Source organism: Tamandua tetradactyla, chromosome X (assembly GCF_023851605.1).
Source record: "Tamandua tetradactyla isolate mTamTet1 chromosome X, mTamTet1.pri, whole genome shotgun sequence".
NCBI lineage: Eukaryota > Metazoa > Chordata > Mammalia > Pilosa > Myrmecophagidae > Tamandua > Tamandua tetradactyla.
This window is the reverse complement of record NC_135353.1, coordinates 154,240,777-154,268,595: the sequence shown is the minus strand read 5'-3', so window position 1 is coordinate 154,268,595 and position 27,819 is coordinate 154,240,777. Positions and strand designations below refer to the sequence as shown.

At 40.2% G+C, this 27,819-nt stretch overlaps 1 long non-coding RNA gene across 1 annotated transcript in view; it reads right to left on the bottom strand.

The window, feature by feature from the left end:
* Positions 1-12,784, bottom strand: part of LOC143670675 (uncharacterized) — a 59,771-nt gene extending 46,987 nt beyond the window's left edge. Inside the window, exons 1-2 of the long non-coding RNA XR_013169429.1 lie at positions 12,477-12,784; positions 1,035-1,110 (exon numbers count right to left, since the gene is read on the bottom strand). This is a non-coding gene — a long non-coding RNA (uncharacterized LOC143670675). The remainder of the gene's footprint in view (positions 1-1,034; positions 1,111-12,476) is intronic.
* Positions 12,785-27,819: the final 15,035 nt, after the last annotated feature.

Genomic DNA, 27,819 nt, shown 5'->3' with positions numbered 1-27,819 from the left:
TATGATGTGATTTTAAACAACCATATAAAATTGAATCGGTAGGCTATATCATAATTTTTTATATATATCATAATTTAATTTCTCCTGTATTGTTGGCCATTCTAGCTTTTCTAAATATCTGAGTGATCATAAATATGCTGAATGTCTTGTACACTACGTTTTTGACTGCACCTCTGAATTTCTCCTTTTCAGAATGCTAGTGCTAATTTGCACTCCTACATCGAATGTATGAGTGCTATTTTTCCTAAACCCTTGCCAATGCTGAATATTAGGTTTATAATTTCTGACCATTTGATAGGCAAAAATGGCATCCCCTTATTATTCATTTACTTTGCACTCTCTTTGGTTACTTGGTCCATGTTCTTTTGTGTTGTTTCTATTGATATCTTTCCCCCGTTGTTCAATTGGTGTCAGTGTCTTTCTTGTTTATTTACAAGAGTTTCCTCTTTATATAGTAAGTATATTAACATTTACTCATTAAAAATGAGAAATGACTTAGAAATGCCTCCCATATTCTTATGTGTCAGCTACTTTGATAGGCTCGGATGGAGTGGGTGGGTGGAGAGAGAATGCAAGGGTGTCTCTACTGGGCACATTACTGGTGGGGAGTGTGCTCAGTCAAGCAGAGAGTTAGTCCATCCTCTGTATACCTCCAGACTGATTTCCTAAAATAATATTGTCAACACGCTTTCCTCTGCTCAAAATCTCTCCATTTATCTTTATCAACCATCTAGCAAAGCATAATCTCATCAGTTAGGTATTAACATTTCCCTGTACTTTGGCTCCAAATATTTATTTCCAAATTGTGTTCACTGCAACCCAACTCTGTCTAGACTAGTTGAATATGTTAAGTGCTGAGGATACAGAGATGACAAGGTCTCTATCTTTATGGTGTTCATGGATGAAGAGGGAGAGACAGATGAACAGAAATTGTAATTCTTCATACATTCTTCAGATGAGAAACACGGAAAAGGAATTAGGGGTAGATAGGGGATGGACAGCCTAGCTGGAGGGCAGGCATCAGGGAATCTTACCAGATGAAGGCAAAAATCTTGACCGATCCATAGTTGTCAGCAACACAAGGAAAGGTCATGAGGAGGGAGGCATATTCTAAGAAAAAGGGAAGATCAGGTTAGATTCAGTTTAGGTGGAGTAGAGGGATGCAAAGGGAAGTGATCAAAGATGAGGTGGGCAGGAGCCAGCTATCCTGTTGCATCAAGGGGGTTTGGGTTTTAATGTTAGGGCAGTGGAAAGTAATTGAAGAGTTTAAACAGGGAATTGACCTGATCAGGGCTATTCTTTAGAAGGACTGCCTGACTGCATCATGGAGAATGAATGAATGAGAGGGATTATATTTAGAGTGACTATAAGCCCCAATTGTCCTGAGATGGTCCATATTTACACCTACTGCTCCAGGATTCTGCCTAGCTTAGCATATGTTCTAGATTTTTCATTTTTAAATTAAGCATTCTTAATAAGCATTGAAATAAGTCAAGATGAGTATGGTAGAACTCCATCTTGTACTTCTGGCTTCTATTATGGTCTTGTCTAGTACCGAGACGTGTATTCACTGAATAGAAGTCTGACTTTATTATGTGATTAAATCTGGACTAAGACCTGTGGTAACCTATCTTTTTCTGACCCATTCCAAAGGCCAGGTAGCAAACACCTGTCTTTCAACGAAGGGGAGCATGCAGGCTGTTCCTGGATAAAACCAGGTAAGTTCAGGCATTAAGAGCAGGGAGACCTGTGGTAGTTAGATTTAGTTGTTGTCAACTTGGCCAGGTGAAGGTGCCTAGTTATATTGCTGTGGACATGAGCCGATGGCATGTGAACCTCATCTGTTGCTGATTACATCTGCAGTCAGCTAGGAGGCAAGCCTACTGCAATGAATGATGTTTGACTTAATTGGCTGGTGCTTAAATGAGAGACTCAATGCAGTACAGCCCAGGCAGCTTAGCATACCTCTTCTCAGCACTCGCAGCTCAGCGCAGGCCTTTGGAGGTGCAGAAAGAAATTACCTGCGGGAAAGTTGTTGGAACCCAGAGGCCTGGAGAGCAGGCCAACAGAGATCGTCCTGTGCCTTCCCACGTAAGAAAGAACCTCAGTTGAAAGTTAGCTGCCTTTCCCCTGAAGAACTAATGAAATAAATCCCCTTTTATTAAAAGCCAATCTGTCTCTGGTGTGTTGCATTCCAGCAGCTAGCAAACTAGAACAAGACCTAAGCTCTTCTGGTCTCAGTTGGTGATGGAAAAAATATTTGATGCTACTGTCCCCGCCAGACTCTTTATATCCCAGCCAGTTGTGCTGTGACTTGTGCTGCAGCCCAAGATATACATGAAACTGCACAGGTCACCCCTCAGCAGTGTCAGTAGGAAATGTGGGACACTGTAGGTTAGGTATATGTGAAGTAGGTGCAAGAAGTAGGGGCTTTTTGTATCTCAATGGTTTTGCTATAGTGGTTTTGTCATTTATTGTATAGTACAAACTTGCATCTATTGATTAATTGTATTATATGCTGATGATTTTTTTTTTGCAATGAACCCTTTTCTCAGCAAAGAGCTCAGGGATTGTTAAATGAAAATATTAGGTACTTAATTTTCACCTCACAAGAGCATTGCTGTTGAATGTATAGCCTGCACAAAGTGTTTACAGACATTTATCATGTTCTGTGGAGACTGTAGAGGTATCTCTGAGCATGTGGGCTGAAGCATCATCATCATCTGTATCAAAAGGTAGTTTTGACTCCCGGGGTGTAAATCTCCCTGGCAAAGTGGGACATGACTCCTGGGAATGAGCTGGGTCCTGAATCATGGGATTGAGAAAGCCTTCTTGACCAAAAGGGGGAAGAGAGAAATGAGACAAAATAAGGTTTCAGTGGCTGAGAGGTTTCAAACAGAGTCATGAGGTTATCTTGGAGGCTATTCTTATGCATCATACAGATATCCCTTTTTAGTTTATGGTGTATTGGAGTGGCAAGAGGGAAGTACCTGAAGTTGGTGAGCTGTGTTCCAGTAGCCTTAATTCTTGAAAATGATTGTACAAAGATAGAGCTTTTACAGTGTGACTGTGTGATTGTGAAAACCTTTCGTCTAATGCTCCCTTTATCCAGGGTATGACCATATGAGTAAAAAAATAAGACAAAAATAAATAAATAATGGCGGGGAGTGCTGGTTTGAATCTGCTGTATAACCAAGAAAAGCCAAGTTCTTTAATCCTCATTCAATATTGCTGGGTGGGAGCTTTATGATTGCTTTCATGGAGTTGTGACCCACCCAATTGTGGGTGGGAACTTTTGATTTGATGGTTTCCATAGAGATGTGTCTGCACCCATTCAAGGTGGCGTTGCTTACTGGAGCCCTTTAAGAGGGAACTGTTTTGGAAAAAAACCACCGAGCCCAGGCAGCCAAAGACCTTTGGAGATGAAGAAGGAAAACGCCCCCGGGGGAACTTCATGAAACAAGAAGCTTGGAGAGAAAGCTAACAGACTTCACCATGTGCCTTTCTAGCCAAGAGAGAAACCCCAAACTTCATCAGCCTTTCTTGAGTGAAGGTAACCTCTTTTTGGTGCCTTGATTTGGACATTTTCATAACCTTGCCTTAATTTAGACATTTTTCATGGCCTTAGAATGGTAAACTTGCAACTTAATAAATTCCCCTTTTTAAAAGCCATTCTGTTTCTAGTATATCACATTCCAGTAGCTTGCAAACCAGAACACGGGGATAAGGGGTAAAAAATATTGGGTAGATTGCAATACTAGTGGTAAGGGGTAAGGGATGCATGGGTTTTCTTTTTATTTCTTTTTCTGGAGTGATGCAAATGCTCTAAAAATGATCATGTTGATGAATACACAACTATGTGATGATATTTTGAGTCACTGATTATATACTTTGGATGTACTGTGTGGTATGTGAAGATATCTCAATAAAAATATTTCAAAAAATGGTAGTCATGAATGAAGTTCTGATATATGCTACAATGTGGATAAGACTTGAAAACATTATGTTGAGTGAAAGAAGCCAGGCAAAAAAGGGCAAATGTATTTCACTCATATGAAATATCTAGAAGAGGCAAATCCATAGACATGGAGAGTGGATGGGGGGCTATCAGGGGCTGGGGGGAGAACAGGATGGGGAGTTATTGCTTGAATTGGTACAGACTTTCCATTTTGGGTGATGAAAAAGTTTTGGTAATGCATGGTGGTGTGGTAGCAGCATACTACGAATGTACTTAATGCCACTGAATTGTATGCTTAAAAATGGTTAAAATGGCAAATTTTATGTAATATATATTTGTATGCCAACACAATATAAGAAAAAAAGAACTAGAAAAGAAAATACACAGTGCTCTGAGAGAGTTCTTCATAGGGAGCTGGGAAAGAAGCCGTGGCTGTCGCTGGGAGAAGGCCACGCCTGGAGATGATGATTTAACACATGCAGCTGTGGACGGGTCCTCGGTCGGCTCCTGACATTTGTGGGCCTGGGGCAATAGGAAGAACAAAGGTCCGCATTCCATTAGGTCTAAATATTTGCAAGTTATAAATCAAGCCAGAAAACGGTTAGATAAGATATGGTCCATTCTCCTACCTTGACCAAAAATATTTTCATTATGACAAAATAAAACATTTTCATGTAAAGCTATGGTTTCCATTTGACTGGAAGTTGGCAAAACCTCAAAGATGACTGAACTCAAAGATGCTGAACATGTCAAGTCTTCCCTTGATGGGCTGGCAAAGTTTACATGAGTAATAAAAGTAAGGGATATGTGCTTCATAAAATTGTATGTTTTTTTCCTGTAAAGTTTAGAGGTCTTTCCTTCATTTCAGCAGAGTCGCTGATTATACCGTTGTAGTCAAGATTTCCACATAATTTGTGTTCTATGGACAGTAAAGAGCAAAAGGATTAAAGAATAAAACATATTTCTATTGACAATGTATAAAATTTGAATATATTCTTACCCAAACATGTAAATTAAAGCGAATGCAAAACAACAAAATTAAAATTACTTTTTACATGTTTCAAAAAATAGAATCTTCACGTTTCTTTTAAAATATTAAAAATTTCAATTAAAATGAAAAGGCAAACCATAAGTTGCAATAAATGAATATCAGATTTTTAAATCAAATTTACTTAAATCAAGGTGAAAATATCATTTTAAATTTTGAAAAGTTAATCCAATTGTATTGAGGAATTTTAGAACAAAAGAACTATTCACAGTTCTGAGATGCAATGCCTGCCTGGTTGCCAATTTAAAGAATCTGCAGCATACTTTGCCCATCTTACAGCTAGATTTATTTACACATATCTATAAATATATGGAAAAAAATATGTATATGTACATATATGTGTACACATACACATGAATTTAAGAGTAATATGAATTGCTTAATATTGGAAAATATTATAAATCTATACTACTTCATGGGTACCTTTGGAACCAAGAAATGGAACCAAAGAAAAGCAAGGCAGTAGATACTCAGCACTAATGGGAAATGATGCTTTTGTTATACATAAATCTATTGCATTCTTGCTGCTATCTGCAGGGAAGCATTTGACAGGTTAATTAATTTGTCTTTTCTCTTATATAAGTGCCTCCACTACTCAGCTCTTCCTGCACTCTAAAGCAGTTCCTGTCTCTGATTTGGGCAACAGCACAACTCACAAAGCTTTATGCATCTTGGATGCAGTTGCTTTTTTGTTTTTAGGACACTGGGAAAGAGTTGTGAAGAAGAGGATTCTGAACTTTGAAAGGATTAGTCATGAGTGTGGACAGTTACCAGACTTGAGCTTTGGATCTAGAGGGACAGAGCTGACCAGGAGTTTTTTTATGTACTCTTTTGGTGTGTGTTTGTGTTACACAGGGCCCCCTAAAGTTCAGGGTCCAGGGCAGGGGTCCTTCTTGCCCACATCTAAGAGTATTTACATATCACTTTGTGCAGCATATGTTTTCAACTAGGATGAAACAACTGGACTTCATTCCAATATTTTTTGTGCACATATAACAAGTGAAGCAATAGCTGTCCATGTGTTGACTCCATTAGAAGATGAAGAAGTTCACAAAGAGTTAAAGTATCTTAGTTTTACATCAGTGTCATCAGATGCTTCAAATAGCAGATCAGTTCATTCCAATTATAGTTTGATATTTTCATCCGGTTCATGGAATTAAATAAAGCTTTTGGAGATTCATTCTGTTAAAGGTGAAATGTCTGACATTATTGTGAATGTCATAGTAAATTAATTTAAAAAATTCAACATTTAAAGATAAAATTGTTTGATCTGAGGGCCATGGTTAAAATACAAATTTTGGTGCAGCACAATATCATGGTGCAAAAAAATGTTCTTACTAAAATTGAGAGATCTATTGAGCAGAAATATACTTTCAATTAATCAAGGTACATGCATAATTTATAATTAATTGTGTAAAAACAAGTGGCAATAGTCTATCAATCAAAATAGAAAATGTAGCCATCAAAATTTATAAATATTTCTATGTATACAATGTTAAAGTCACTGAATACAAAATAAAGACATAGCTTGTTTTGGTTTGCTAAAGCTGCTGGAGTGCAATATACCAAAATGGTATGACATTTTCAATGGGGATTTATTAATTTACAAATTTACAGTCCTAAGGCCATGAAAATGTCCAAATTAAGGCATTGAGAAGGAGAGACCTTCTCTGAGGAAAGGCTGCTGGCATCCAGAGTTCCTCTGTCACATGGGAAGGCACATGGTGATGTCTGCTGGTTCTTCCCTTCTGGTTTCTGGTTTCAGTGGCTTTCTCTCTCAGCTCCTGAGGGTCCTTGCTTGTTTCTCCTGGGACACTTCTCTCTCTAAGCTAACTGGGCTTTTTCTGTCTTTTATCCTCTCCACAAAGGACTCCAATAAAGGATTAAGACCTGTTTCAGTTTGCTGAAACTACTAGAATGCGATATACCAGAAATGGATTCACTTTTTCAAAGGGGATTTGTTAAGTTACAAATTTAAAGTCCTAAAGCCATGAAAATGTCTGAATTAAGGCATCTAGAGAAAGATACCTTGACTCTGAAGAAAGGCTGATGGCGTCCAGGGTTTCTCTGTCACATGGGAAGGTACATGGTTATCGCTGCTGTCCTCTCCTGGCTTCTGGTTTCAAACAACTCTCTCAGCTCCTGTTTCCAGTGGCTTTCACTCTAAGAGACTGTGGTTCCTTATTTTGTTTCTCCAGGGCAGACTCTGGGTCTCGCCTCTTAACTTAGCATCTCCAAACATCTGTGTCTTGGTTTCATCTCTCTGATGTCTGTATTGGTTCTGAGCTCTCTCAAGGTTTTCTGCCTTTTATTTTCTTCATAGAGAACTCCAGTAAAAGGATTCTGACCCACCTTGAATGGGCGGGGTCACATCTCCGTGGAAACAATTTAATCAAAAGGTCCCACCCATAATAGGCCCGCCCCCCACATGATTGGATTAGAAGGGCCTGGCTTTTCTGGGGCACATAATGGTTGTAAACCAGCACAAGACCCACTTTGAATGGGCTGGGCCACATAGCAATTGAAATAGCCTGACGAAAATGTCCCACCCACAATAGGTCTGCACCCACAAGAATGAATTAATGGAATATAATCTTTTCTGGGGGTACATAACAGATCCAAACCAGCACAAAGCTGATGTTGAATTTAAAATAATTAACATGACAATATGTGCTTTCTCATTTTTCTGCATGTCAGCAAGTGGATTTTAGAAATGTCTAAGGCTTTAAAGAACTTCTTTGTAAGTCAACTAAGTGTCCTACAGTGGCATTGAATAATTCTGTGACTCCTCTAAGTTTTGGTTTCATTATTTTCGCAAAACCATTTGGAAATCTTTAATGGAAGTATTCAAAGAATGGGGCTCCAAATATGTTCACTTTTAAAGATTTTACCAAAATAAAATGATTAGAAAATGAAGCTTGCAACTAGAAATGCATTGAGATTTCTCTCTTTAAAATAAGAGAGGAACTGAACAAATTAAATCATGAGAGTTCAAATCATTTATAGGATTTAATTTTGAAATTCTATAATTGAACATTGGAATATCCTTACTTTGAAGAGGCTTTTGATGAAGCTCTTATTTTTAATTGGATAAATTTATAGTTTTTACCAAAATGGAATGAAGTTTGGAAACCCCACAATTTCGCAGCATCTGAGTTGGATGAAGCATTAAAAAGAATCATAAATAGAGAGAATTTATTTGATGAGTTTTGTAATGTAATAAAAATTTGTTGAAGAAAGCATTCTGAATGGAGGCAAAAAACACTGAGAAAATATATTGGGGCTGAAATATTCATATGTTTCATTAAATATATAAATTGAGAATTATCCTCCACATATCAGAATTTGTATCTTAGCTGCTAAAAAATTTTTTCTCATTTAAAATCTGATGGCTTACCCATATATCATCAATTGATTGTGACAAGGGTGTTGTATTAGTCAGGGTTTTCTAGGGAAACAGAACCAACAGGAGACATCTGTAAATACGAGATTTTATAAAAGTGTCTCATATAAGTGTCGGGATGTGATTCCAAATTCCACAGGGCAGGCTGTGAGCTGACAACCCCGATGAGAGTCTTCAATGAATCCCCCAGGAGAGGCTGGCTGGCTGAAGCACAGAGAAAATTCTTTCTCTGACATCTCCTTTAAAGCCTTCAACTGATTAGATTAAATATCACCACTGGCAGGAGACACTCCCCTTGGCTGACTGCAGTTGTAATCAACCATGAATGCAATCAACGTGCTGATGGTTTAATAAACCAGCCTTCTAGTTTACTAACCAGTCATGAAATGTCCTTGCAGTAATGGTTAGGCTAGTGCTTGCTTAACCAGACAACTGGGTACCATCACCTGGCCAAGTTGACATGTGTACCTAACCATAACAGATGCCAAGACCATTTGATGGTGAAAGAATAGCCTTTTCAACAAATGATGCTGGGACAACTGTATATCATGCAGAAGAATGAAGTTGGGCCCATAACCCGTACCATATGCAAAAATAATCAGACCACATTGAAAAGAAAAAAAAAAAAAGAGTGACATGGTATCAGAGATAGAGATGACTTAGAAACCAGTTAAACTATGTGATTACTTATTTATAAAAGATGTGACTACCAAGAATAATTACTCTGCTTGAGTTTAATGGTCACATAATAAATATAAAGAATTTAAAATGTTTTGCTTTAAGGTACACAGGAATATGCCATTTTGATTATTAAAAAAGAATTTTACCTTTAAAAACAGTTTCTGAATAGAACTATTTTAAGGTCCAACAATATAATTCAACCAATTCAGTGGTCAATATCTCCCAAATCATGTAATTTTAGTTATTTTAGTTCTCCCTTATACCAACTGTCCCCAAACTATTCATACTGGAAATTGGAAGACCAGTTAGGAGGTGGTTGTATCTAGGGAAGAGATGACAAAGGCTTGAACTAAGACAGACGCTGTGGGGACAGAAAGAACTAGATAGGTCTGGAGATATTTAGAAGACAGAAGTGATAGGATTTGGTGGCTGGTTGGAAATTGAAGATGAAGCAGATGACAGAGAGTAGAATGATTCTTAGGTTTTTGGTTTGGGTAGATGGTGATTTCATTTACTTTGGGAATGCAAAAGGAAGATCAGGTTTAGAGGGAGAAGACATAAGTTCAGCTTTGGTCACATGGAAGTGCATAGGGCTCAAATATAAGGTGGCACTCATACTCGGGTGAGTGCAAATATACTGACAGTGAGTGCCTCCTTAAGTTTTGTACCCTAGGAGCTTCTCTTGCTTCATCCTTGTACTGGCCCTGCTGAAAGCATTCTCTCGACACTTGAACATGTATTATCAGATAGAGTTGAACATCATAGCCACCAAGGGAGTTATTCTTGGTGGTGTTTTCTTTTTTCAAATGCAGATTCTTGTATCTCCACTTCAAATATACGGAATTAGAATCCCTGAGGGTAGAATTCAGGAATCTGTATTTTTAAAAATCGACTTAGGTGATTCTGATGTATGAGATCTATGGGATCTGATGATCTGTAGCACTGAGGTGCTGTTCCTTGATATCTGACCTCAAAGCTTGATGGTAAGATTCTGGGAAGTACTTGAGTTGAGGATACTAATTAAACATACCCCTTTGACATATGCATTCTGAGCCAACTGAGAAATAGGTGCCCGATCCAGGTGGGAATTAAACTATAGTATCAGGAGTCAAAGAAAAAACCACAAGGAAAATTAGAAAATACTTAGAAATTGAATGAAAATGAAAACATTATATATATTTTAAAAATATGGGATGCAATTAATGCAATGCTTAGAGGAAAACTTGTAGCATTGAATATTCACATTAGACATAAAAAGTTCTCAGATCAATGATCTAAGCTTCCACCATGAGAAACTAGAAAAAGAAGAGCCAATTAAACCCAAAGCAAGCAGAAGGCAGGAAGGAATAAAATAAGAACAGAAATCAGTGAAAGAGAATTTTTAAGGAGAGAGAGAGAGAGAGAGAGAGAGAGAGAGAGAGAGAGAGAGAATGAATCAATGAAACTGAAAGGTGGTTCTTTGAAAACATAAATGAAATTTATAAACCTCTAGCCAGGCTGATGAAGAATAAAAGAGAAGATGCAAATGACCAATATCAGGAGTTAAAGAGGGTACATCAGTAAAAATTGCACAGACATTAAAAGTATAGTAAGATATTGTGAACAGCTTTATGCCAATACATTTGATAAATTAGATGACTTTTTTTTTCAAAGACACAAACTACCAAAGGTCACTCAAGAAGAAATAGATAATTAAGGTAACCTTATAGGTATTAAATAAATTGCTTTAATAGTTAAAAACCTTGTACCCACCTCCACAAACTTTAATGGTAAATTCTATCAAACATTTAATGAAATAATAGTACCACAACAGTGCCATTTCTACACAAACTCTTCAGCAGATAGAAGAGCACAAATTTATCAATTCATTTTATGTGGCCAGCATTACCCTGATACCAAAACCATATGAAGAAACAACAAGAAATTTGCAGACCAATATCCCTTACAAACATAGATGCAAAAATCCTTAATAAAATATTAGCAAAGCAAATTCAGCCATATATGAAAATGATATTATACTATGACCAAGTTCAGTTTATCATAAGAATGCAAGTCTGGTTTAACATTTGAAAACCAATCAATGTAATTTACCATATTAGCAGGTTAAAAAAGAAAAAAGACCCTATCATTTCAATAGATGCAAAACATTTTTTGACAAAATTCAACACTCATTTATGACAAAAACTCTTGGCAAAGTAGGAATAGAAAGGAATTTCCTCAACCTGAAAAAGGTCAACTCTGAAAAATGTACAGCTAAACTTAATGGTAAAAGACTGAATGTTTTCCCCCTCAGATCAAGAACAATGTAAGAAGGTCTTCTCAGGTCACTTCTATTCAACATTATGCTGGAGGTCCTATCTAGTACCAGAAGGTAAGAAAAAAAAAAGGCATGCAGATTGGAAAGAAAGAAGTAAATATTGTCTATGTAGACAACACAAAAGAATCTACCAAAAAACTACTAAAACTAATAAGTGAGTTTAACAAAGTTTCAGGATATAAGGTCAAAATACAATATACAAGCAATGAATAATTAGAAATTGAAATAAAACCATTTACAATAGCATCAAAACATGAAATATTTTGACATGAATCTAATAAAACATGTGCAAGATATTTATGCTGAAAACTATAAAACATTGCTAAGCAAAATTAAAGAAGACCAAAAATAAATGTAGAGACATACCGTATTTGGAAGACTCAATATTAAGATGCCATCTCTCTCTTACTTCACCTATAGACTCAATATCATCCTAATCAAAATCCCTAAAGGATTTTTTGATAGAAGTTTGCAAGTTGATTCTAAAGTTTGTTATCATGTGCAGAAATAGAGCATCAGCTTTATGTATGTCAGAAAAAATAATGCTGGGAAACATTTCTGAAGGTTTACCCTGTACCAGGTATTGTTTTCAGTACTTTGAATGTATTAGGAAACCTAATCCACAAAACAACTCTCTGAAAACTGAGGTGAAATGTTGCTATCCCCATTTCATGAATGTGCAAACAAAAACAGAGAGAGGGCAAGTAACTGAGTTTATCAGCTTGTAGACTGAAGAGTTTGTCATCGAACCCAGGCAATTGGAATCACCAGTTTCTGTATCAATTAGCTATTGCTGCAAACAACTACTAAATCTCAATGATGACTGATAATAAGCATTAGTTTTCACATCTGTGGGTTGATTGGGGTGGCTCTGCTGATTTGGTTGTGCTCAACTGGATAGCCCAAGCTACAGACAGATCTGCTCCACAGGTCTCCCATATCTCTAAATTAGTGGCTTAGCCATGTCCTGTTTTTCACATGATGGTGACAGAAGCACTAGAGAAGGCCTCTCATTAGAACTAAGACCCAAATCAAGCTTCCCCCTATTTCCACCTTTAATTACACTTACCTGCCCAAGTAAAGGGAGAGCAAGTAGAAAACTGCACTTCTCTTCCACGGGGCAAGGAAGCTCCACCCTGGTGTGCGTCTAACAGGAAAGCTACAGCAGGCTCAGGATTTCCTTCCGCGAGACAGGCGCTCTCAAGAAAGTCAAGTACAAGAGGAGGGGCGATTTCTGTTCAACCACATTAAGACCACCTGATGGAAGATTCGTGGGTGTCAGACTTTCACCAGGATTCGTTAAGAGTCTCATGGGAAAGGGAGTGGAGAAGGCTGAAGGAAAGGCGAAAGATGTAGAAATGTTAGGGGAACTTTCTATTTAAGAGCCAAAGAGGAAGACAGAGGGAAGAGCTTTTTCTTTCACAGCGGTGAAGACTGTACTGACATGGAAGGGTCTCAAATAATATGTGTAGTTGAGCAATAAGAGAAACTGTTGCATTTTTCTCTTGAAGAAGCAGCTCCAAAAATTCCCCTCTCTCAAACCTCACTTCCTGTGGGCTCTGCTTGGCTTGGCAACAGGAAGACTTGTTTGCCTTGTGAGGAGTATTTTGGCCATTTGTTTCAGTTGCCCGGAGTTACTCCAATATGGCACGGAAGAAGCTTGTCCCACTGGAGTTTATAATTGATTGCAAAACTTAACTCTGGCTAGCAAAACCTGCAAATTCTGCTTAGTGTGTGTGTTTTGTCGGATTTGTGTTTGTGATTGGCATGTGTGTGTTTTGAGCAGAGTTTCCATAGGAAAAAGAAAAGGCAAGATGTTGCCCAGCTGTATTGTTCTGGCAGGATTTCTTTGCATAACTGTCGGTGGAAGGTTCTCCAGTTCTCCTCTCCCATCCTAACTTCCTGTTTCTCTAGAACTGCAAAGATTCATTGAACCTCTCTAGTTGGAGCTTAAAGTCATTGCTGAGACAGTTCCGACTGTCTCTTCTGAGGTAGGAGAGTGTGGAAGGTCTGTGCCCTTATATAAACCATCATCATTCGATGAAAGCTAAACTCATCAGAAATGTTAAGAAGGATGCCCTGCTCATGCTCTCAGAAGCTAGTACTACTGCTCTGGGTCAGAGGCAATAGAGTTTCTTGTAAGTCAGTTTTCAACCTCCTTTGAACCCTCTGTAGGCACAGAATTTCAGGGCCCAATTCCAGTGGATTCTATCTGAAATGACCTGCAAGAATTGTTCCCGAAAAATACACAGACAGAAATGAGTGTTCTTTTCTCAAATGCGGGGTGGGAAGTTTTCACTTTCGCATGACTTTTAGGAAGAATAGTCCAGCAACATGTAAAATGATTCAAGTTGTGCCTGCTTAGTTCCAATTCCCCTACTCTGTGAGCCCCTTAAGTTCAGGAAATGTGTCTTGTAGTCTAGCACTTGACAGATGCCTGGCAGAGACAATAAATGTGAGCTGAATGAATGCATGAAATAGTGAAATATCACTTCCTTAAAAAAGCTTTTTTTGTTTATTTGTTTTTTGGTTAAACCACTTGTGTTTCTAGGAATTTTGTCATTTTTTTTAAAACTTCACTTGAATAGCTAACTACCATATCATTTATAAAACAGCACAAAATCATTTATAAAACCACACAGAAAAAAACACCCAATCTGATGATCTATTCTTGTGTAACAAACCATTCCAAAACTTAGTAGCTTAACATAATAACCATTTCATTATCTTGCATGATTTTCTGGGTTGACTGGGCTCAGCTGGGCAATTCTTCTGCTCCATGCAATATTGACTGGCCTATAATCATCTTAGGGGTTTGACTGAGCTGGACATGCACAATGGCCCACTCACACAGCTGGCAACAGATGCTGGCTGTTGGCTGGGAGCTCAGAGCCATGGACTAGAGCACCTACATGTGGCCTCTCAGTGTGGCTTGGGCTTCCAAAGGGGAGGGTCTTAAATGTGAGTGTTTAAAAAAAATGGAAACAGAAGTGGAAGCTGCCAATGTGCCTAAAGGCTGGGCCACGAATTGGCTCAATGTTATTTTTGCTGCATTCTATTAATTAAGCAGCCACAGAGCCATTCCACATTCAAGGAGAAGGGAAATAACTCCACCTGGGGAAAGTGACAAAAAATTTGTGACTGGTGGTAATGCACCATATTGCCTATGTAATAATTGTCATGGAGGAATGAACATGATAAGAGGCAACAGTAAACTAGGATGGGTGAAAAGATTGCCTCAGGGTAGCTAACAATTAATCTGAATTATTTTAAAGTCCAGCCTAAGATGAAAAATGTAAGAGAGATTACTGGACAGTCAATAAAAATCTTTGCGGAATTATGAACAGCAGTGGGTGTCTTGGAACCCTAGGGACAGGTAAATGTCATTATCTTTAAAAATGGGAAGATGGAATTACTGCAAAATTCAGTTCTGACCTGAAGCAAGATGTTAAAAGATATTATTAGAATGATTAGATTCAGCTATGTGTGATATAAAATCCAAAATAACAGAGGTATAAAAGCATGAAAAGCTAATTTTTTCTTTTATGTAAGTAAAATCTGGAAGTAGGCAATACAAGGTTGGTATTATGGCTTCACAAAGTCATTGGGGACTCAGTTCTTTACAGCTCATCATGCCACCATCCCTTGTCCTCATGGTCCAAAATGGTGGCTAGAGTTCCAACCATCATGGATACATTCCAGAGTGGAAAAAAAGGAGAAGAGGGGGTAGTTCATTTCATCTTTTAAAGAAGTTTTCTGGAGGCTGCCATACAGCCTCTGTTTATTTCTTATTGGCTAAAACTTAGTCATAGAACCACACCTATGCTGGAAAATGTAGTCTTAATTTTGGGTGGCCATGAGCTCACCTGGTAATTAGAGTTTAATTACAAAAAAGAAGGGCAGAATGGAATGGGGAGTAGGTAACTAGTAATGTCTACTTCAGATGTTTTGTCTTTAATGGTAGAATCCATTTGAGTTTTCTAAAAATTTGTGTCAGAAGTGCTAAGGTTTTAGGGCCTGAGCTGTTGCTTTCCCTCTCCTCTGGGCTTAGTCATTGGAGTATACGAGCTCATGATATTTCAGGCCCATCTTATGCTCCTCTTCACATTCTCTCAGCCTCACCTGTCTCCTGGACCTTCTGCCACTTGTGTTGCTATGACAATCATCTCTGTGTGGGCCCAAGTGGACCCATTTCTTGAGACCAAGGCCCAGACTCTTTGGCTCCTCTCACCATTTCCCAACTCAAATTCAACCTCATTGTGGGAGATCTGTTTTTTTCCAGTGACTGTCAGAGAGCATAGGTGATGCAACAGGGAAGTATAGGTGAGTTAACTCCCCATGGGTTGAAGTTCACTTCATGGGAAAAAGGAGAAAAAGGTGAGCCAGCAGATAAATTCCCTGTCCATTTCTCCCTTCCATGGACTGTTCCAAGGTCCAATTTCTTTGTGTAAGGGTGCCTGGAAATATCTTGCATAGCTAAATGACTGGTTGTGTCTCTTAGAGAAGCAGTGCCAGCTTTGGAAAGCATCACCTTTACATTTTGCTCTCCATCCTTTCCTGCCTCATTTCCCCTTCCCCCCACTCTCTTGTCCTGGGATTGTACCTCCCAATAAAATATTAGCACTTAAGCCTTGTTCTGGGCTTTGTTTTAGAGGGAACTTAAAGTCAAGATAGTCTGGTCCAAAGTATCAACAATCTCCAAAAGCAAGATGAATTTTGTGGCTAATGTGGCTTAGACCTGAGAATTCTTATCTTCTACCCCAAATGTATATACTTTGAGGTAAACATTTGGGTATACATGTGGGGATATGACTGTGCTCGCAGAGCAGATGTGGTGACCAGAGGCATGCCTCCTACCTAGTCACAGCCTGGGCAGAGAGGAATAGACAATGGCAACTATCTCACTGTGGGGATACTCAGCTTGGTATTCCGTCTGCATGGAGAAAGGAGGTGAAAAGGAGGGCAAGGAGCTGGAGGAGCATGCACCTGAGTCACAGCAGATCAGAGCCAGAGACTAATGGGAGGCCCTGTTGATTGGGCTTACTTCATGGGAGCTGAGAGCAGAGGAGAGCTCTGGCCCTTCTATCCAATCCATGAGGCAGGCTGGGGAGCTATGTTCTTGCATTAGAGGCATGGTGCCTGCCCAATGGTAAATATGACAAGATTAGGCTACTATCACTCAGATTAGCCTCCCCCCATCTCTTGGAGAGGAATAAGAGATTAAAAGGGAGAGAGGAGTGAAAGTCCCAATCTTTGAGGAAATATGAGGAGAGAGGGATAAGGAGTGCTCTCTAGGAAGAGATATCTTGTTTCTTTCTTTGAAATAGTAATGATTTTTTGTTGCTGTTAATCAGGGCTACATATTTTGGATATGGCTTTAATAAGGCATGTGAGAATGTCTCTTATACTGTACTTAAACCAGGGCATAACATTGCTTTAGTTTGCTAAAGAATGCTACACACCAGAGATGGATCAGCTTTTTTCTTTTTGCATTAAAAAAATTTTTTATTAATTAAAAAAATTACAAGAAAGAAACACAAACATTCCCAACACATGCCCATTCCGCTCTACACATACACTCAGCAATTCACGATATCATCACATAGTTGCATATTCATCATCATGATCATTTCCCATGGATCAGCTTTTGATAAGGGCATTTAGTTACAAATTTACAGTTATTCTGAGGAAAGGCAACTAGTTTTTATCTGAGTTTCTCTATCACATGGGAAGGCACACAGCGATGTCTACTGGCCTTCTCCTGGCTTCTGTTCCAATGGCTTTCCTCAGGGCAATTCCTTTCCGTATCTCCAAACATTTGGTTTGAGCTGCTTTTGAGCTCCTCTCTTCTGACTTCTCCCAAACTTCACTCGTTGTGGAAGCTACTCCCCTTAGCCCACCACAGATGTAATTAGCCATAGATGAAATTCACATGCTGATGATTTAAGTTCACAGCAACGGAACAACTGGGCACCCTCATCTGGTCAAGTTGATGCTTGAACTTAACCACTACAGTCATTCTTGGTATTATTGATGTTTGGGGTGAGAGACTTCTTTGTTGTGGGGAGCTGCCCTGTGCACTGTGGGATGTTTAGCAGCAACCCTGGCCTCTACTCACTAGATGCCAGTAGCACACCCTGACCCCTTAGTTGTGACAACCACAAATGTCTCCAACCATGGCCAATTGCCCCTGGTTGAGATCCAGTACTTTAGATATTGGTGTGCCCCCACAGTTTTATCTCTGGTCATCCTATTTTCTCTCTCTGTACATTCTTGGTGATTTTATTTTCTCGTTTGGCTTCAAAAATCATCTTTCCATGGATGAGTCATACATCTATCCTTCTAGCCCAGACTTTCCCTCTGAGCTCCATACTCTTAAAGCCAACTACCAATTGGATGTAGATACTTTGATATAAAACATATACCTCAAACTGGGTGTCTAAAATGGAATGTATTGTCTTCCCCTCATGTCTCTCTTCTTCTTGTATCCCTTCTTGGTGAAAGGCATCACCATTTTATCAAATTGCCCTAGCGAGGAAACCAGTCATCTTTGACCATTCCTGACCTTCATAGCCACCTTACTTTTAGTTGTATCTATTTAATAGCTCTTTAGTTATTGATTAATCTCCAGCCCCAAGACCACTGCCTTAGATAAGGACCTTATAATTTCTTGTCTGAATTAATCTGCCTGCCTTCAGTCTTACTTCGTTTCCATCAATTCTCTACCCCACTGAGAGAATTATCTTTCTAAAACCTGAATCCTTTGTCTAGGTTCCTTCAAAGCTTCCCCACAGCCTTTAGGAGATAATTTAAACTCTTTACTGTGAAAACAACTGCCCTTTGTGCAGGACTGGAGCCAGGCTGAATCAAGCAAGTTTGCCTAGTGTGCGAAACTTAAGGAGACACTCACTTACAACATTGTACAAATGCAGGGTCCATAACTGAGAATGAGTATCACCTTAAATTTTACTTCCCAAGTGCCTCACTTGCCTCCTCCTAGAAGCCTGGCCTTTGTCTTGGCCCCTGCTACCTTCTCTGGTCTCATCTCTCATCAAATCCCCACTCTAGTCCTCTTTTCTAATACAGTGGGTTGCTTGTGGACTTCCTCTTACTATTCCTACCTTAACACCGGCCTTAACAGTGGACTCTTCCTGGGACTACAGTATGATAGAGGGACAGAACGCTAGAGACTATTGGCGTCATGGTCAATCACAGTGTCAAGACAGCAGCAAATGTTGATGTTTTAAGACATTCATTTTGACAAAAGCTTATGTATGTAAAACAAACAACAATCTTGAAATCCATCTATTACAGTCACTGCCATAATAATACATCTCATAGCATCTATTGGTGTGCAGGTGTAATCTACTTTCAAATATTTCAGTACAGATAGTATGATGTATATTTATGCATGTTAATTTTAATCTATACCCTAGGGGCACTTTGTTACCATTTGAAGGACTCTAATTGAGGATATTCATTACAGAGAAGATTAGCTTTTGAAAAACTGTAATCAGAAACCAACTAGAAGCCTTCAAATATCTTTAACTCAGATCAGTACCACAGACTTTGATAATTAGTCAAACAGATATTAGAAATGACTTCTCATTGGTGAAATGAGTGGTATCCAAGAAGTGTGCATTAGCTAGAAATGTTGTCTAGGAAGTCCTACTGTTTTATCGTAGTGATATTAGGATCTGGAGAGGCCCACAGTTTAGAATGACATTCTAGGCTTACAATTCCAAACTGGTTCCTTGTTTAGCCACTTATTGAAAGACTTGATTGCCTGATTTTGACTAAAAGTTTTGGCAAATTCAACAGTTCAAATATTGCACATCTATCATCTGTGAACCTTCATGCAAGGTGCAGTAGGAGCAACTTAAGGGTCACAGAGTGGGGACTTCATTGAACTTCCAGGACAGATTGTATGACCATGTGGGTGTTTCCTTGCTATGAATGTTTGTATGAGTGGCAAAATCTGGTCTAGAATTTGCTTTAATTATAATATACTTTCTGATAGTGAGGTTTTTGGGGAGGAGACCTGGGCTACCCCTATCCACCCAACAAATCCTAAAACATGTAAATCACCAATTTGCTTAGGTTAGTTTGCCCCTGTGCCTTACTGGAAGCAAAAGGAGAGGTGAGTATGCCAATTCAATCTTTGTCCCAGTTTGGAGATGCTTGTCTGTTTGTCTAAGTGTCCTCACTCAGAAATCTTAGCATCTTTTGGCTCTTGGCATCTTGTTAACATATAGCCCTTGCCCAAAAGAACTGAAAATAAAACCATCCTTGTGGCACTGGGTACCCTAACACCTTTTCACTTGCTCCCATATATTGCTTCCACAATGTCCAGCAATAAAACCCAGGTAAATTTAAAAATTATGTATAGATGAAAAGCACAGGTAGAAAGTTTTACCACTCAAATAATTAATTTCATGTGTTAGCTTGGCTAGTCTATGGTACCTAGTTGCCTGGTTAAACGCTAATCTAGTTGTTGCTGTGAAGGTGACTTTAAATAAAGGAGATGATCTTTGATAACATGGGTGGACCTCACCCAATCAGTTGAAGGCCTTTGAACAAAAACTGAGGCTTTCTGGAGAAGAAATCTTGCCTCAAGACTACAAGATCAACTCTTGCTTGAGTTTCCAGGCTGCCAGTCTGCCCTGTGAATTTTGAACTTAGCACCTACAATCATGTGAGTCAATTCCTCAAAATAAATCTCTTTGCACACACACACACACACACACACACACACACACACACACACACACACACACACACACACACACACATACATCCTATTAGTTCTGTTTCTCTGGAGAGCACTGACTGTGACAATCACATTTTCCTTTTATGGTCCTGGCCCTAGGAAGTACAAAATATTAGATATACTTAAACATAACTGGGGAGAAACACTATATATTAAAATTGTGTCTGAATGAAAGAACAGACATTTCTTGGTGCCACAGTCTTGGATCATTGACTCATTTATATAGAAAATCATAGAATTTTTGATAAGTAAATGGAGAAAAAGCAATATGTGATTTGAGTAATAGTCAACATTTTCTTTAATTGTTTAAACTGTGACCATATTTTATGAGCTATGAATTACAAAGACTGAAAATTCATGTAATTCTAAAATGAGACAATTGATTTTATATTTTGCTCATAGAGTAAGTCTCATGGATTACTGTCATAATCAAATGTAACTTGAAATCATATCAACAGTACACATTTTAATGATATATACATGATTGCTATTGTGTTGAGTGGTGATTTGGTTTAAATTGTTAACAGATCACTTAAATGATGTAACTAGTATTTCTTTTACAGAGTTGAATCAATTTTTGTGCTTTTTTTCTCCTTGCTGTGCTGCAGATTATAGATCTTGGAGAATTAAAGCTGACGGTTTCCTCTGATCTTTGAATTGTTTCACACACACACTTAAAATGGTACCCATTTAAAGCTAAGGCCAGGCTCAAACATACCAACATTTGGGGTTCCATTGTCCATCATTTACCACCCTCCAGGGCCCAGGGTTGAGGCTCCTGTGTGCTCATCAAATGGGCTCCTATGCTGCCCCACTCACCTTGGGTTTCAGCCTCAGTTGTAGCATCAAGGAGGTCTTAGGCTATGAGGAATCTGGGCCATAGCCTGTGGGTAAAAAGCCTGAGTGTGGGGGTGTTTTAGTTTGCTAAAGCTGCCAGAATGTAACACACCAGAGATGGCTCAGCTTTTAATAAGGGGATTTATTTTAAAATTCATGTTTCTTCAGAGGAAAGGCAGCTAGCTTTCATCTGAGGTTCTCTGTCACATGGAAAGGCACATGGCAATGTCTGCTGACCTTCTCTCCTGGCTTCTGGGTTCCAACAGCTTTCCGCAAGGCGATTCCTTTCTGCATCTCCAAATGTCTGGGCTGAGCTGCGAGTGCTGAGATGAGGTATGCTGAGCTGGTGAGCTCTCTTCTGACCTCTCTTTTTCAAGCCTCCAGCTAATTAAATTAAACTTCACTCATTGAGGAAGGCATTCCCCTTAGTCCACTGCACATTTAACCAGCCGTAGATGAATTTCACATATTGTTGATTTAAGTCCACAGAAACGGAACAATGGGGCATCATCACCTGGCCAAGTTGACACCTGAATAACTACGACAGGGGGTGTCAAAAGGAGGACAGATACTCCTAGGGTACAGGGGAGGTTACTAAAAGAAGGGAGAACTTGAAATGTGAGGAAAGGTAGGCCCAAGAGCAACTCAAGTAGGCCCTCTCTGCTCTCGCTCACTCTGTTCTCTCAACTCAAACCATCTCAGTGCCCAGTGCAGGGAAACAGGAAGTGAAACTGAACATTCAGTGGACTGGCTTGACACCAGACTGCTACAAAAAGCTGTCAAAGTCAAAGTTTTAAGTTAATATTTTGTAACAATTATTTGTGGCTAGATTAAGCATCTGGGTAAGTTTTGGGGGATGTTCATCAAAAACAAACTTTCCCTGGCAGCCTTCTTGGGACTCCTACTCCTGGGTTTCTGACTTTACACCCTGAGGTGACCTGTCTTCCTTCTGATACTCCCAGTCTAGGCTTATCAGCCTCAGCTTAATGGGTCTAGAGTCCCTACAGCCTCAGGATGCCCTTGATGCTACTCCCTGGGCTGAAAACTGATTCAGACCAGGCAGCGTAGTAGCGCCTTCCAGGAAGATTGAAAACCTCCGCTTTGGGCCTTGGAGGGTTGGGGGATTTGGGACAAGGGGAGCCCAGGTGTAAGTGTGTTTGAAGCCCAGACTTTATCCATGAAATTGGTGCTATTTTGTGTGAGACTGTGAGTGCTGTTAATTTTGTTCCTGGAGAAAAACAGATGGGAATTAACTCTAGAATCACAGTCACTGAAAGTCCTGGAGAAGTGGATGCTGATAATGGGTTGGAGGCTAAAGGGAGCGATGAAAGGGTGTCTTTATCTTGCTCTTCCACCAGGGAACACCCAATGGAAACACCCAATGAATGTACTTCCAGGAATTGAAGTTAATTGCATATTCTGAGGCTAGTATTTTAGCATTGTGGTTAGTGAATTGGGCACTGCCTTTGAATTCAAATCTAACTGGGTGACTTTGGAATAGTTTCACTTTCATCATCTATAAAATGGGGATAAATCTAGATTTACTTCATGAAGAACCTTCTAAAGCACATAAAGCACATAAGACTAGAGCATAGAGGAGTTGTGGTAGTGGATTATATATGTAGTCCCCACGAACCATGTTTCCCAGAATTCATGTCTTTTTGTAGTTCCTTCCCCCTGAATCTGAACTGGCCTTGTGAATCACTTTGAACAATAGAATGTGCTCAGGCCGAGGACTTCTGAAGACTTGACAGTTTCTGCATTTGTGCTCTTGGGTGCTCTGACCCACCATGTGAGAAGTCCTTATATGCTGATGAAGAGAACATGTGGAAAGGGTGTGTGCAGAGAGAGGCCTTGAGATGACATGGAGAGAAAGAGGGAGGCCCAAGCATCCTGGTGTGCAGCTGAGCCATGCCCCCAACCAACCGGTCTGGTGAATGCAGCCACCACGTCCAGGCCCCATTGCAGAACTGTGAGCAAATAAATACTTGTTGTTTTAACACACCAAATTTTGTAGTAGCTTTTTATGCAGAAACAGAGAACTGAAATAGGGATCATGGATGTTAGGAAAATGTTGCTTATATAGTAGACTCTCCTCATTCATGAGGTGTTATCCTAGGCCCTCCTTGAATACACTCTGGCATTTAAACTCACTCATAAAATGCAGTCAGGTAAGACTGAAATATTTGAGTGGCCACTTCGGATTTCTGATGATTCTTTAAATATAGTGTCACTGTATTTACAAAATACCTTGTTGCTTCTTCACTTCCAACACCAACATACTATACGGATTATTTTTGTTGGATGCTGATCATATCTGTTACTTAACCTCATCCCTGTTCTGGATGTACCTAAATGTCACCTCTTCCTCATCCTCCTACGCTTTGACTGGAATAGACACTCTGGAATATCCAGACACCCAAATCTCTTCTCATCCATCCTAACTTTCTCTGCCCTCCACCCTGACACACACACACACACACACACACACACACACACACACATACACACACACACAGTAAATGTCTTAGAGTTCTGGAAACTTCTCAATAATTGTTTCAATTTTGTAATTCTTTTGGTTTGTTTAGATTTGGGCAGGATTGAATTTTCATCTCTTACTAAATGTCAATGCAAATAAGATGCAGCTTGTTTAGTGCTCCTGGTCAGTTTGGACTGGTTAGGATTACCCATGTATGGAACTGGCACACTTGCTATATGCTCTTTCTTCTACTTAGCATAGAACATTTAAGACACTGTGGTAGTTTGAAGCTGTTATGTACCCCAGAAAAGATCATGTTTTTTGATCCATTCCTGTTGTCAGCTAGGTTATTTCAGTTGAGATGTGATCTACCTTATTCAAGGTGGGTCTTAAGCCTCTTACTGAGGTCCTTTAGAAGAGGATAAAATACACACAGAAAAGACAGAGAAACACCCAGAGAAGCTAAAAAAGCCAGAGAGGCTGAGAGACAAGACATACAGAGAGGCTGAGGGACGAAGCCACAGAAGCCAGGAGCTGAAGCAACAAAAACCTAGGAGAGCAGGAGCAGCAGGTGCTGGCCATGTCCCTTCCCATGGGACAGAGGAAAATAGATATCATCTGATGGGGCCTTGCTTTGGACATTTTTTCATGGTCCGAGAACTGTAAGCTTGCAAGTTAATAAATCCCCATTGTAAGAGCCAACCCATTTCTGGTATATTGCATTTCGTCAGCTTTAGCAAATCAAAACAGACACCGACGATGCTAGGTGGCTTTCAGAAAAATACAAAACATCCCTTCAACTTTGGCAAGCATGATAACCATAAGGAGGCTGTCAGCATCTGCTCAAAAATTTAGAGGGTAAAAAAGAGAACCCACAAATACGACAAGCTCTCTATGTTCCATGCATAAGGGTTGGCAATAAACAAATTTTGATTAACTACTTCTTTGTACTGTAATTGGCATACTAAAGAAAAAATTTAATATTACTCTAATTGTAGACTGTGCTTCTTGGGACTTCTGCCTCCCTTTTTAGACAAAGGGGAGCCCCGGGGCTCCTCCTGACTTACAGAATAAAGGGAACTCATTTCCTTATAGGCATGTCTTTTTTCCTTCCTTCCTTCCTTCCTCTTTTCTTCCTTCCCTCCCTCTCTTTCTTCCTTCCACAAATATTTATTGTGTGCTTATGACATGGCAAACCCTGGTCTAGGCCCTGGGATATAGCAATAATCAAGATCCCCACCCTCATGAAGCCTATCTTCTAGCACTGGAATTGCAGGAGATTTGCTAAGACCAGCATGTCCTAAAATGTGTTCAGAGGATCCCTAGTCCCACAAAAACACTTCACAAAATCTTCGGGATATGTTGCATTCTGAATACTTCCTCCTTGAGATTCATAACATGCAATGTCACACTAAAGGCCCCAGAAGCCTCATGTAAAGAAACCTGTTAACTTCATTTATTCAGTGTGTCTCAAATGTGTTTAACCAAGAGAGCTTTATTTTAAGTAGTAGTTTTTACTATCACGCAAAGTTTGGTTTCTAAAGAAGTCCCTGCAGGAGATGTACATATGTTCCATTCCTCCATCTTCTTTGTCTAGTGTATCAATTTCCTATTTTCATAATAATGCTACATAAAAACAAGCACAAAACTTCAATAAGCATTCGTTGTGCACACCTCTGGGGTGGTTGGCTAGATGGTTCTGCTGATCTTGGCTGAGCTCACTCACACATCCGGGGATTGGCAGGCTCCTGGCTGGGACAACTGGGATGAATTGACTCTGTCCTGCTTGTCTCAGCCTCCAGTGGACTAGTCCCAGGCATGTTTTCATGGTGATGGCAGAGGTATAAAAATCAAGTAGAAATGTGTTAGCAACATTTCAGGCCTCTGCTTTGTCAGATCTTCTACTATCCCAATGTCCAATGCAAACCACATGGCTGAGTGCAGAATCAGAAGGGGTAGGAGCACTACAAAATTGCATGACCAAGAGTGAGGGTAGGGAGGGTGAAAAATTGGGGCTACCTTAGCAATTGACCCCTTCTCAGGTCATGAAGTCATTTCTGACTTCCTCAGACTCATACCCATTTTTTTCCCTTCTGTGATTCTCTACCCATCATTTCTGCAAAGTTTAGTATTCTCTAATAACTCCTGAATTCTTAACTTGTTTCCTTTGGCTCCCCCAATTATTTGATACACTCCTTGAGGGGAGAGACTGTGGGGGTTAATTTTACATGTCAACTTGGCTGGGTTATGATGTCCGTTGTTTGGTCAAACTGACCTAGCAGGCCCTGTGAGGGTGTTTTGTAGATGTGATTAGCATGTGTAATCAGTTGGTTTTAAGTAAAAGGAGATTGCCCTCCATAACGTGGGTGGATCTTGTTCAATCAGTTGAAGCCCTTAAGAACAAAGAACTCAGGTTTCTAGAAAAAGAAATTCTGCCGCAACACTACACATCTACTCCTCTCTGAGTTTCCAGTGTGTGGCTGGCCCTACAAGCCTATTAGACCTCAAAATTGCGTGAAGCGATTCCTCAAGATAAATCTCATATATATATATATTGGTTGTTGGTTGGTTCTGTTTCTCTGGAGAACCCATATTTTTATACTCCATTTGTAATCTCTCAGAGCACGTAGCGCAGTGCTAGGCACAGAGTGGGCACTTAGTAGAGATGAATTGAGTTCAGAAGACTCATTCTGACCCGTGCCTTGGGTGAGGCCCTCTCCTGGGGGCTGTCCCCTCACTCAGGTGCTGCACTCAGGTTTGTTCCCAAAGGGCCTGGATGAGCTCCAGGGGTGGGGTTGGCTCTTGCGTCAGAGAAATACCAGAAAAGCCCTGAAGCGGAGCAGGAAGTCGCTCCTGTGTGTACACATTTTGCTCTTGCTGCGTTCGCAGCTCTTGCAGAGTCTCTAACCACTTCCCGTGAACTTCAGGCCAAGCTTGAAACCCGCCCCTTGTGGTGGCCCTCCTCAATTGGGGCCACTCTGTTCAGCCTTTTCTGTCTCCTTGTGGTCTTCCTGCCTCTTCTGACGGTGGAGGCCCTAAAGCCTGGTCTTGGTTTCCTTCACCAGCAGAGCTGTGTTTCGTACCCTGCGGGTGGGTGGTGGGAGAGGAGAGTTGTGCCGGGAGAAAAGCACTCTGGAGTTTTGCTTCTCCAAGTGGGGCACCACGGAGTGGCAGCATGGGCTTTGCCTGCGATCTTGCTAGAAATGCAGAATCTCAGGCCCCACCCCAGATCTACTCGAAGCAGACTCTGCATTGCAGCAGACCCCCACCCCCACCCCCGGGTGGTACACAGTGACATCAGAGAAGGAAGTCTGAGAAACTGCTGGTCACGGCTCCTTAGCCCCTGGTTCTGCGACCTGGGCAGGTCACACTGCACATCTCCTTTTTCTCACTCGTAAAGTGAGGGAGTTGGACAAAACCATCTTCTCTCTCTAATATAAAGCTAGTTGCATTTGATTAAGCTCAAGGTACATTCAGATCACTTTGTTGCTTCATTGGATAGTTACAAAGGTGTGGAAAGTGGGAGAGAAGTACATTTTGCCCCAAATTGTTGACTGTTAGAGTTGGAAGTGACTTTCTTGAACATCTGCCTTAGGAACCCTTCCTCCTCCCATCCCGTATTATGGAATAGGAAACAGGGCACACAGCTGCTTAGGATCAAGCTTTGCTAAGGAGACTCCTGCTGCCTGGGCCCTCACTATGCAAAGCATGGTCCCGGGACCTGCAGCATCACTGTCACCTGGGAGCTTGTGAGAAATGCAGATTCTCAGGCCCCCAGCCCTACCCCTCTGCTGAGTCAGAATCTGCATTTAGTATGAACCGCAGGGGGATACAAATGCCTGGTGAACTTGCAAGAGCCCTGGGCTAAATGACAAGGTCTCTGGGAATGCTGGAAAACAAATGAGGCCCAGAATAGAAGTGTCATTTCCCCAGCAGGAAGAGTACTGGCACTGGAAGCCAAGAAACCTGGATTTGAATCTCAGTTTGCCACTTCTAAGCACGTGGTTTATGAGGAAGTCACTTAACCCTCTCTGAGCTTCAGTTTCCTCACCTGTAAAATGTGTAAAGCACTTAGCATGGTGTCTGGCACTTGGGAAGTGTCTAATGGATGCAGGTCTAGCAGGGCATGGCACTTAGCAGCACAGATTCTGCAGTCTGGCTGCCTGGTTGTGGAGCCCCAGCTCCACCATTTACTAGCTGTGTGACCTTCAGCAAGTCGCTTAACTTCTTTGCACTCCCCAGCTTCCTCATCTGCAAAATAGAAATAACAATAGAGTTGTGATGATGAATACATGTGTTAATATTTGGGAAGTATTGAGACACTGG